This window comes from Barbus barbus (assembly GCF_936440315.1).
Source record: "Barbus barbus genome assembly, chromosome: 1".
NCBI classification, from domain to species: Eukaryota; Metazoa; Chordata; class Actinopteri; order Cypriniformes; family Cyprinidae; genus Barbus; species Barbus barbus.
The window spans coordinates 39,473,010-39,485,907 of NC_136729.1; the positions used below are offsets into that span (position 1 = coordinate 39,473,010).

General features: G+C 36.6%; 1 protein-coding gene across 1 annotated transcript in view; it reads left to right on the forward strand.

Moving 5' to 3' along the window:
• The window catches only part of LOC306884962 (ankyrin repeat domain-containing protein 11-like), a 173,863-nt gene that overhangs the window by 59,428 nt on the left and 101,537 nt on the right, over positions 1-12,898 (forward strand). Inside the window, exon 2 of the mRNA XM_079441238.1 lies at positions 6,555-6,636. The gene's annotated coding sequence lies outside the window, so the exon portion shown is untranslated. The remainder of the gene's footprint in view (positions 1-6,554; positions 6,637-12,898) is intronic.

The following is a 12,898-nucleotide window of genomic DNA, read 5'->3' on the forward strand; positions in this document are numbered from 1 at the left end:
AAATCATAATCTGACAAAAGATACTCTAGTTTTATAAAAGCTAGTGAAACATTTTTAACTATTTTTAAAAGTGAATAAGTGTAGGACTAAATCTGGTAAAATGGTACACATTGCTCTTTGTATTGTTGTAAAATACATACTAAGGGAAGTACTAAGGGTAAGTACTAAGGGAAAAGATATTGATGCGTAGTGTATTAAATCTGTGCGTTAGTTTATTGATCCTTTTCTTTTAACAGTTTTAAACCTCAGGTACTGTGCGTTCTTGAAGAGAGTTTGACTGTAGTAACCGAACGCAACATGCAGTTTGAATGCTGAATGACAGACGCAGTGGAGAGACGACTTTACCTAAACTTGAATTTAACGACTTAAATATTCATCTGTACCTCAGATTAAACTATGGAACAGCCTCAGAACACTTGAAATATAGTGCACGAAAACTTTTTGGTGCTTTATAATGTGTTTGTGCCTTTCGTGTGGTTCAACAATAACACAGAAAAGTATAGCCTACGCACAATATCGGATTCGGATCGATCTCTTCTGACTGATACCCGATTAGGGATGCAGCGATTAACCGGTTCCGTGATTAACCGCGCTTTAAAACGTCATGGTTAATTAATCGTAAAGGTTCCGCAAAACCGAGTGTTTCTGTTGCACGGAACTCAACTGTTGCAGCTTGTGCAAAATGAAAACAAAGTCACACTAGTGGTGCACCAGCTTCAAATGACGCGCTTATCAGAGACACGGAGGCTACTACATGCATTAGATTAATGACAGAGGGACTAAACAGCAAAGCTTTATTTCCACCAGAGAAATGTCTGTCGATAGTGTGGGACCATTTTGGGTACACCAAGAATGACCAGGGTGTCATTTAAATATTGCCGTAAAAAAAACTAATGCTAAAGAGCGAATACATAAGGGATAATGCACGGCTAGCTGTACATTGAATGATTTTAATGCACGACATGAAGGCAAGAACCACCTGACGCGAAGCTACGGCTTGTTAGCTCAGCATTCTGCCCGCTTCAGATCAGAAAGAGATTAAATAGTGCGGTAAGATCACATCACATTTATTTGAATGAATTTATTAATTATTTTAGCTACTTGAATTAATTATTCGAGAGAGAAGTGACAGTTGCCTGTGTGAATTAGCCTACCTGTGTCTCTCCAGTAGGCTATTTAATTTATTTAATTAATAAAAGTCACGGGCAGCGTTCTCAAGACGTTTGTGTCCTCCTGAATGAATCTCCGATCTCACAAACCAAAACAATAGACATGATTTTCTCAGGCTACATGTAAAATCATATGAATTATTATAAAGATTATTCAAATGAATACGTATGGATGACAGTGGATTACAATAATATTTCACTTTATTTCCATCATTAGTAACAGTTTCCCCTGTGGGATAAATAAAGTTAATATTAGTTGTATATTAATAATACTTCATTAAATGTATTTACTATCCCTGTTGTAGTATTATTTATAAGTAAAAACCAACAAGATTTTTTTTTCACCATGTTTCCAAATTCTCTACCCCAGGTCCAAAAGAAATGTAAAGAATGTACAAACTGAAAACATTAAATACTTCTGTGATCTATTTCCATTTCTTATTTTCAACACCTTTTTTAATTCTAATGGGAGAGATGGACTTTTGTTGTTTGTTTATTATTATTTTGTGCTGTATTGTTGGTTACTGTGTTATTTCTGTTTCAAAAAGCAATAAATAACACTTTAACATCTAAAGAGTGTTCATGTGATTTTATACATTATTAATGTTGGGAAATGAATAAATGCATAATAATCGTCATAATCGTAAAACCGTGATTATTCATCAGACAATAATCGTACCAGCAAAATCTATAATCGTTGCATCCCTATACCCGATCCGCAGAAAATGACCGTATCGGAGCCGATACCGATCCTGAGTATCGGATCTATGCATCCCTAATTCTAACTGAAAGTGACACTGGCTCTGGTTTTTCATGTTTAATACTGTAAAGCTGCTTGAGTTAAGGTTATCTATGGCATAAAGTACTATATAAATGAACAATGTGACCGGACTTTACTGGAGTGCTTTACTGAACTGCAGAGCTCATGCAAACATCCACATCGTTGTAATCAGATGCATTTTTAACTGCTGCTTTCACACTGCTGTCAGTTTTTGTTGTTTATTTCATTACTTAGAGGAAAGCGTGCAATATATATTTACATATTCATCCAAACAGCGCTCCGGTTTGTCTGCATTAGTTCTGAAGCGCTGTGTGTGGTGTCTTGAATTACATCCAGGTGGGCGATATGGGAAAAATATCATATCACGATTTTTTTTTTTTTAGAAATATCACTATTCACGGTTTTATCACAATTCTTTGTCATGTTAGTTTTACTATTTTGGTTTTACAAGTTGTCTGAGCATTACAGCCAAACTAGAAAGACAAAGCCTTTCAAGGTAACAAAAAAAAAAAGACATATTTAGACATAACAAAAAGACATATTTAGGCCAAAGTAGGCGAAGACAAAAATCTTTGTCATTTTATCTTTCTTACTAAAAAATAAGAGCAAAGATACACATTACAAATACACATAATATACAAATAAAACAAACAGTGCTTTATTTTCAGGTACAATAGGTGTATTTAGCAGGAGCATTCAATGAAATTGAATGAACAAATATAAAAATAAAACACTAGATAGACTGATTCTTAAAGCAACTGTATTAAAGTTTTTCAGTCAAGAATAGTGAGTGATTTTTTTTCTCTTTGCGTTTTGTTGCTTTGTTAATGTTAAATGAATAGTTCCCCCCAAAAATAAATATTGTCATCTGTCTGTCAATTCTGTCATAATGTTTTATTTTTATACCATCATTTACTCAAAAGTTGTTTTAAACCTGAATGAGTTTCTTTCTTCTGCTGAACATAAATGCTATTTTGAAGAAGGTGGAAAACCAAACAGTTGCTGGTCCTCAGTGACTTCCACAGGATTTCTTTCCTACTATCAAATTCAATGTGGACCAGCAACTGTTTGGTTACCCTCATTCTTCAAAATACCTTATTTTGGGTTCAGCACAAGAAATTAATAGAGGTTTGGGACAACATGTGAGAGAGTAAATAATGACAGAAATTAAATTTTAGGGTGAACTATCCCTTTAATGACAGTCGACAGCATGTTTAGTGTCCTGTCCCTTTAAGACCTGCACGCATTTAATATACAGGCACGCATCCGTTTCTCTCTTAACTATTTACTTTCATTTTAGAGATAACCAACTGAGTCTGTATGTAAACCTTGTGTGTTTTGACAGTATTAGCGCAAAAGATAACTTAGTTCAGTAATCAGGCGCTGTTTGACAGGGTTTTAGTTACTTCTGGTGTATGCGCTCAGAAAAAGCGGATGTCAGACCAGCGCGCGAATTAAACATTTAATCAGCAAGGCTTGTATGCATATAATGTACTTTTGCGATCGCGAATAAGTGCAGTGTTCTGTCAGAGTAACTCTGCTGCTGTATGTCGTGTTGTACAGTATATAGAGACGGAGACCAGAACTGTATTTGACACAATGTGCACTGTAGCACGATACTACGATATTTCTTCAAAAGCAGATCGTGGAGACATTTTTATCGTCCACGATCAAAAATCGTCATATCGCACACCCCTACTTCCAGGAGGGCTGAATTACATTCTTGCGCTACAGTGCCACACTGGTCAAACAGCATTACTGCAGGCTCTTACATTAGGTCATATGAGATCAAACCACTACTCGACAACAAAAATATTTGTCAATTTTTTTTTTTATTGTCGATCATGTCAACTAATCATTTCAGCCCTAATGCCTGGAATGAGGTCTGTAACAAGCTCAGGATATTTTTGTATTTTATTCGACAGCATGATTAAACATTCAAATGTGGGCCCGCATAAACTCAATGAAGGGCCCGCAACATATTGTCGCAAGGGGCTATTCACACACTGTTTTTATTGAAAAACATGAAATGCTGCCAGTGGAATGGGAAAATTAGTAGGGATGTAACGATTCACTCAACTCACGATACGATTCGATTCACAATTTTGAATTTTTTGAGAAACAAAAAATGACAAACAAAATTTGATTTTAGACACTATACAGTAAATGAAAAGGTGTCATTTTATTTCGCTAATGCTGCACGTTTCTTTGTGAAATTGAAATGTAACAAAACTAAATCAAATAAGTTACACAAAAAAAATCTCTTCATATAAACAAACTAAGGCTTTTTCTGTGCACTACCACTGCGTTTTAATCATGATCCAAACAAAGATGCAGTGTACATCTAGCATGAGCAGTTTTTAATCTAAATGAATCGGTATAATTTCGAAATGTGACGCAAAAACAGAATGGTCTGACTTTACTTTTGTGAAACTATACTACATAAAACACATCTGAACGAAACGGCAGAAGAGCTGAATGAGATGCCAAATTCACTTTCTGCCAGCAGATGGCGCTTATGAACCGCAATGATAGAGTTTCCTGGGTGACCGCTGTAAACAAAGCAGAGCTGCCGCTTATGAACTCTACTTTAATATGCATCGTTCAGAGGTAAGGTGAAAAGAAAATACCACACAAACATTTCTAAAGACAGTCAAATCCCCTCAGAGATACATCGGTGTTTCCCATACGTTGATTTATTTGTGGCAGGCCGCCACAATATCCACATCGACTGCCACAAATACCCACCGCCCCCTGCCATCAGCTCCGGCGTCTCACATACACGAGCATGACTTCAGCACTATATATAGCAACTTTCAGACCCTTTTAGCGGCTTTTTTTCCATAAGGTGCATACTGACAAACCTAGCGACTTTTCTGAAAAAAACTTTAGCTTTCATTCAGTTGGAAGATGTCTCCAGTACTGCCCCATGAGCGCAAGGTCTGACTCACCCAGCGCAGTGTCACCTCTCTCGGCGTCTGTTCTGTGCAGTGAGCGGCAGAGAAGCAGTGCATTGTTTGCCGTACCGCAGCAGACTCGTCAATAAATCATTTACAAAACCACATTTCCAAGCACCTGTCGATTTACTGACTCTTTGGACTTTTAAAAATGAGTATAATTCGTCTGTTAATATGCTCAGTTTGTTAGTCAGATGCAGGCAGTGCGCTGAATGAGACAAAGCAGTAATATAGCCAAAACCAACACATATAGTCGCTTTTTAGTGTAGATGTATGTTGATTTTGTCAGACGATGTCACGATTATGAATAAGGATTTAAGGAGTATAGTGAGAGTGATTCCTGGATAATGTAGTATTAATGGGTCATGTTTAGTCACTATTTATACTTGTTTTATGTATGACAACAGAAAATATGTAAATGTGAACCGCTTTATTGGGCATTCATTTGTATTACAGTATGTGACAATTCATAGAGTAGAACAGATCTGAAGTGCCAAAACTTGTCTGAATGCAAACTTGATGCAATGACATCATAAATATGCAAATTGTTATGTGACGTCACCTGCCGCCACAAGTCTCACAAAATCCTGTGGGAAACACATTACATTCATATAAACTACTCTAATTGTATCGAGATTTTTTTGGCATCTCAACTGATTTGAATTGTCACATTTGAATCGATTTTCAACTGGCTCACGGTTCATCGTTACATCCTTAAAAATTAGCAATGTTACTAGTCGCAATCAGAACTTTTTTTTTTTTTTTTTTTTTTTTTTTTTTTTTATACTTGAGCACCCTGTTTTAGACTGCTGTGTCATGTGAGAAACTTCAAAAGATGCGAGACATGAGTGCAGTGGTCAAACACATCCATTAAGTGCATGTTTACCTGTAAAGATCTACTATTGTATGTTTGATTTCATATTTGCATGTAGGTGAAGGGCTGAAAGATGCTGCTATTTTATTTTGTTTTTACAAAGCATTTAGTGTTATGACACATTACTGGTGTTATACTTTCAGTAATTTTGAATTTGAACTGACTTTTTGAGTTGATATATAAAACTGAATGTCTACATATTGGCTAAATAGAAATATTTAGCATTTTTCTTATTTGATATTATTTCTGAACATAGGATTTGCTACAAGTTTGTACAATATTTGCCTTCGTATTTCATTCTTTTGTTGTTGAATTTGTTTTTGTTAAATTATCTCGAAACCGTCAACATTCTGAAAGAAATCTGGATTTAATTTTTTGCCATATCGCCCAGCCCTAGTAAGGGTACAGTAGGCATTGCTATCAAGCCTTGAATACCACTCTTGTTGCAGCTGTTGTCATGATGAAACTGTTGCAAAGGAGCTTGTGGGATTGGGTGACAGCGACATAGGAATGTGCCCATCGTGTCCCAGCACACCAACTGTCCCTGAAATTGTGATGAACCCATTCCTAATAAATGGACCTCTGAGTAAAAAAACAGTGTATGAAGTGTATCCTCTGCCCTTTTTCTCGCCTGGACTGGCCTTTCACGTTCGGTGTGCTGAAATGAAGGAATACAGTAAAATTAATCTGCATTGAGGAAATGACTGTTCATGTTTGAAAGGTGAACTATCAGTATTCTCGAGACTAATCTTTCTTTAATTTTGCTTTCACAGGATTCCTTGGACTTCACAGCCTCATCTTCAGCATTTTTAGCTGGATTTTAACCTTTCCCAACTGAAGACGGCCATGGAATCGGTAAATCCCTTCTTTCTTTCTGTTGCAGCTAGTAATGAATATTTGACTGTTAGCAGCTAGTTCCTTGTTTTTGGTACGACGGTTGGATATTGAAACACTGAGGAAGCATAACTGAGGCTGCAACTGTCTGGCTCTGGCTGCTGTGGGATGTTTATTTTCCTTAGATATTGTTCATTTTTAGCCAGTTTGAGAATAGTGACTAGGCACTTTGAGCTGGTGTTTCTCACTTGCATTAAATAGAGTATATGTTTGAATGTGTAGCTTTTATTTGTGAATGTGATGCCGTTGAGTTTGTTGGCGCCCCTACTAGTACCAACAGGCAGGTGGACGGCTCAGCTCTGGAATGTGTGCATTAAGAGCAGGGCTTATTGCATGCCTGGGCCCTGCCTGCCGCCGCTGCTTTTGTTAAGGGTTTTTGTTTTTGAGTGTGGATTTTGTCACCTCTGTGGATATGTGTGCATAGAGGCTGTTGTGAAAATGGGTCACTAATGGGCCACTGCTTGCAGAGAGCTTGCTGTCTCTAATCTAGAGTCCCACTCCAGCACGCAGCTCATATGACCATGCTTCTTCATCAGTAAGCAGCAGCAGCCTATGACAGTCATTCCCCCACGGAACCCAGCAGACCCATAGTAGTAGAACAGATAGTGTGCTGTGGTGTACTAAGAAAGGCTTAATAATAGTTCACCCAAAAACTTTGTTGAAATTTTAGTAACAGTTTACTAGACTAGTACAACCAAGTTTTATACAAAAAGTAAAAAGCATTAATGAATGATATTGATTCTTGTTCTTTTTCTCAGAATTTCTGTGTTGGATGGTTTCATAAGACTTACAAAACATTGTTTATCTCCTTTTCTGGTCCATCCAAGAAAGATAGGGTTTGGAACACATTTTTTGTTTCGAGTGAACTATTCTTTGAAGTTTTGCATCGTATCTCTACAGTTGTGACTGCTATTATCTCTCAGCATACAGGCTAGCAGAGTGAAGTCAAGCTCCTTTTTTACCCTCTGAAGCGCTGATAATTTCCTCCATTTTTTGTTGTTCCTGTGGAGCTCTGGAGCTCAGAGATCTTCTGGTGTTTACCTCTGAAATCAGACTATATCTGCTTACTGTCAGTGGAAACCAAGGAGACTGCTCACAAAGCTCATTATGCCGGCAGCACGGGCTGTGTGCGTGTTTTCCTCGCCCCCTCCCAAACCCCTTCCACTTCTCCTCATGTGATGCCAGTCACATGGTTTCCAGGCACCCAGAGCAGTAAATCAGAATCAGATTTTATTTTTAATCGCGCTAAATCCACCTCCATGCTGATGGTTAGCAAAGGCGCTTGCTTTAGCCCTCTCTACCTGCATTTCCCTTTGAACCCTGCGCACCATCCTATCACAGATCTGATCATATTTGCAGCATTATCTCCTGACTGCAAGAGGGGACGTTTTAGGCACGACCACAGATGAAAGGAAAACCTCTGCTCAGCAGTGTGTATTTTTCTTGTCCTCGCTGCTTTCCAGAGCAGCTCCATCCCTCAGTGAGATTAGTCTGCGGTACTCCAGTGGGGAAATGCAGCCTTGCCAGTTAAATTACATAACTATCATAGCCAGGCTTGAGACAACTATAGAGGCTTTGTTCCCAAGTTACTCCACCTCCTCCTTCCCCTCTTGGCGGCCCACATGTTAATATGGTATTGAAAGAGTCTGTGTGCTTCGAACAGGCCCAGTTCTGTGATGAGAGGGCAGAAAACTTGTATCATTAATGTGCACAAGGGCATCACGCTCGTATGCGAGCACAAAGATTAGAGCAGCAATCAGTCTCTTCCTGTGAAAGACAACTTTGCGTTTTGACTGGGGCTTTTAAACTGTGCTTCAGTGGAAAAGGGGCTTTCTCTGCATGTTGGGCAGTGTCCTTTTTCTAATTGAGTTGAGTTTTGTGCTTGTCCATTCTGGTGCTAATATGAGTCAGGACAGCAGAAATGAGAAATCTTACTGCATTAGTGTGCCTGTAACGAATTCAATACAAGATGAGGCTGAGCTTGTTGCTGTGCTTGTTGTATTGACACACATGCAATTCACATACTGATGGGAAAGTAGCACACAATGTGTGAAATTCAGTCATTCTAATAAGAATCTACGTGATTGGGAGTTTCGCATGGTGAAGTCCATGGTTCAATACATACTTTGGTTTTTAACCACGGTCTTCGGGTCGGTTCTGATAGCTTGGCACATCAGTGTTTTTTGCAACAAATTAACAACAAAAAAACTTGTGTAAATCTCTGCACACTGGAAAAAGCGTGGATTATTATATGCTTGCTTAACATTTGTTTTGTTTTGTTTTGTTTTGTTTTTTTCCTCCAGAATTTTTCCCAAAATAGGATGGATTGTCAATTGAGCACTATAAACGCATGTAATGATGGTTTCATTCATACTGCATGCCAGAGGGCACCCTCGTGCAGAAACTCCACATATGTATCACAGAAGTAACACTACTCAGGGCTCGCAAAATTTCTAAATCCCTGGTAGCCCTTCGGGCAGGTACTCTTCAGATTTCGGTAGCCCGAAAATTAATTTAACTAGCCCAAATAAAATAAAGGCCATAAATGTCAATCAAAAACATTTTCAATACACAAATATCAAGGAAAGAGTTTTATTTTACTATTTATAAGGTATTTGCAGAATTCTTAAAAATCTATTTGAGGCAATTTGAAAAAAATATTTCTTATACCATTTAACATATTTAAAACTGTCTAAGGCCTTAAAAACTCTTCAATTTAGTTGTATCAAATTTAAGGACCCGTGGGAGCAACGTTCCCTCAATTTTTTTCTTGCTGAGCAAAACTTTTCTCTATTTTGCAGACATTTCGGGCACCTGAGCAAAAGCATTCTTTATACCAGACCTGTACAGCATGCACACAAATAAAGTGTGTAACTTTTAACTTTAATGTGCTATTTATATTTGATTTGACCCTTGATGTAACTAAATGATGTACATTTTAGGTTACCTGAGAAAACATTTTTACTGTACAATACACTGCAGTTCAAAAGTTTGGATAAATTTTTTAAAGAAGTTTCTTATGCTCATCGAGGCTTGATCTATTTGATAAAAAAAAAATACTGAATATTATTTCACAAAATAATATTGTGAAATATTATTTTGCGGTATAAAATAAATGTTTTCTATTTTAATATACTTTAAAATTTAATTAATTCCTGTGAAGCAAAGCAGTAGTTTGCGGTATTTTTTATATTATTTTGCGGTATAAAATAAATGTTTTCTATTTTAATATACTTTAAAATTTTATTAATTCCTGTGAAGCAAAGGGTGGTGATGGCGCAGTGGATAAGACACATGCCTTTGGTGTGAGAGACCCGGGTTCGAATCCACTGTGAGACACCAATGTGTCCCTGAGCAAGACACTTAACCCCTAGTTGCTCCAGAGGCGTGCGACCTCTGACATATATAGCAATTGTAAGTCGCTTTGGATAAAAGCGTCAGCTAAATGAATAAATGTAAATAAATGTAAATATTTTCAGTGTCACATGATCCTTTAGAAATCATTCTAATATGCTGATTTTTAATCAATGTAGAAAACAGTTGTACTGCTTTTTTAATTTATTTATTTTTGTTTATACTGTATTTTTTGGGACCTGTGATATTAAAAAAAAAAAAAAAAAGTTAAAAAGAACAGTGTTTAGTCAAAATAGAGATTTTGTGTTACAATATAAACTATTCAAAAGTTTGGGGTCAGAATTTTTTTTTTTTTTTTTTTTTTTTAAGATACTTAAAAAAAGTATAAAGAAAGTTAAATAAACTTTATTCAGCAAGGATGTGTTAAATGGATAAAATTGATAGTAAAGACTTCTATTGTTAGAAAATATTTCTATTTAGAATAAATGCTGTTCTTTTAAATGTTTTATTAATCAAAGAAAAAAGTAACAGGTTCCTAAAAAATATTAAGCAGCACAACAGTTTCAACACTGATAATAAATCAGCATATTAGAATGATTTCTGAAGGATCATGGGACACTGAAGACTGGAGTAATGATGCTGAAAATTCAGCTTTGATCACAGGAATAAATGCTAAATAGGAAACCAATATTAGAAATTGCAATAATATTTCACTATATAACTGTTTTTTCTGTATTTTTTAAATGAATACAGCCTTGATGAGCAAGAGACTCAAAGTCAAAGACTCAAAAACTAGGTCAATTATTTATCAGGTTTATAATATAGCCCTAACATAATATATTATCAAAACAAACTATTTAAACTGATACAATGGAATGGAATAGAATACAAACTGAAGCAAAACTTGAGCTGAGATCTGTCATTTTTAAATATACAGATATTTAAAAAAAAAAAAAAATTCTAATATTGGTTTCCTATTTAGCATTTATTCCTGTGATCAAAGCTGAATTTTCAGCATCATTACTCCAGTCTCCAGTCTACCTCTCATTCCATCCTGATGATCCGACGATAGCTACTCGCATCTCTGCGTGTCTAACAGACATTTCTTGCTGGATGATGGACCATCACCTTCAACTTAACCTAGCTAAGTTCAGTGCCAGTCCTGCCAACTGCTCTGGTTTCTGATTGGTTATGGTGCAGCTAATTTCAGTCTCTCAGAGTCAGCTCCGCACTAATATACTCTGTTTAAACCAGACACACTGAGAATGTTTCAGAGCACAAGGTCAGAGGAAGCACTGTAGGTTGCTTGTGGTTGTGGGTGTGGTCCACTTCCTCCGGATTACATGCAGCACTTATGTGTAAGGAAGTGCAGCTCTGAACCCTTCACTGGCCTCATCACTCATCTCCCTTCTCTTTTGGCAAAGGAATGGACATGTCCATTTAGTAAATGAAGAGACGCTCGTATCCAGAGTGATGTGCTGCCAAGACTATAGAGCCAGTGTTTGTCCTTCTGCTTGTGCCCCACACTGATGGAGAACAGAAACTCTCTGAGACCCGTGATGATGGATGTCTCATGGCTCTCGGGAATTCAAGATGAGGAACAAATCATATGGCTGCTGTGGTGGTGGTACAGTGAAGCAGGGCTCTACAGTGCGACCAAACTACTGCGTGCGACTATGAAAAAATGTTTAGGAGCACCAGTGCAACTGACCCGATCAGCATATTTGTGTTTGTGCTGAGGGAGCTTTAAAGGTTTCTAACATACGTGTTTTTGCAGCGTTGAGTAATGTATTACATAACAAAAAAAGTGTAGACCGCTTGTAAGTAAGAGATTCATTGTGCATTGTAAGGAGCTTCGTTGATTATAATGGAATTTTGTGAGATCGCGATGAACTAAGATGAGGGACAGCTTTTAATGATTATTAAGGGAGTTTGCAAATGTGATCTTGATTTAATACAACAGTTAATTAAACAAGAAGTTAATATTAAGTGACTTATATTGTCTGACTACAACACTATTGCCTTATTTTGCTCGATTTCATCAACGAAAATAGTTTCAAACAAAGTCTCAGCCAAGCCGCTGCACATCTCCGTTCAAACAGCGGTGTTTCATTTATGAATGAATTGCGTTTGAATCAGCCATTCGAACGAATCAATTAAATGAATAATTCAGTGATCAAATCAGTGACATACCGGCACCTACTGGTGGCTTTAATTAAATTTTTAAAGTATCTTTTCTGTTATTTAAAAATAATTTTAATATTTCTACATTCAAAATGTTATATTTAAAACATTAACCTCGACACGAATTTATTAATTTAATTGCACTTATGCAACCTCTGAGTCTCGTTAAATATCTGAAAATACACCTACAAGTCACTTTTGTGTTCTTCTGTGCCACCTCTGTAGTACAAATGTATTCCTTAAATACTGATTTCATTTGATTGGTATCTTATTCCACTGCTTATTCTAATTGTTTTTATTCGACTTATTTAATTAGAAATGATGATAAGCTTATTAATGTTTTTTGAATTTGACATAAAAGATGACATACTTTTTAATGAAGTTAGGAAAATGCCATTACAAAGGTAAAATCAAAATTCCCTGTAAATCACTGAGTCAAATATCACCATGTAATGGAAAGGTAAATTTTTGATCAGAATTTTTGATTATTGATTTGAAGGTGCTCCTAAATTTTTCTAATTAGGAGCACAAGCGCTCCTAAAAAGAAAATTAAGCGTAGAGCCCTGCAGTGAAGGGTGTGATTTTTGGTATATAAAAAAAGTTGCCTAGCCTATGATTTTGTCCTTGTTCTAATCTCAGGAAAAAAAGCAAAACAAGATGGCATTTGCCTCAAGCACCGCCTTTT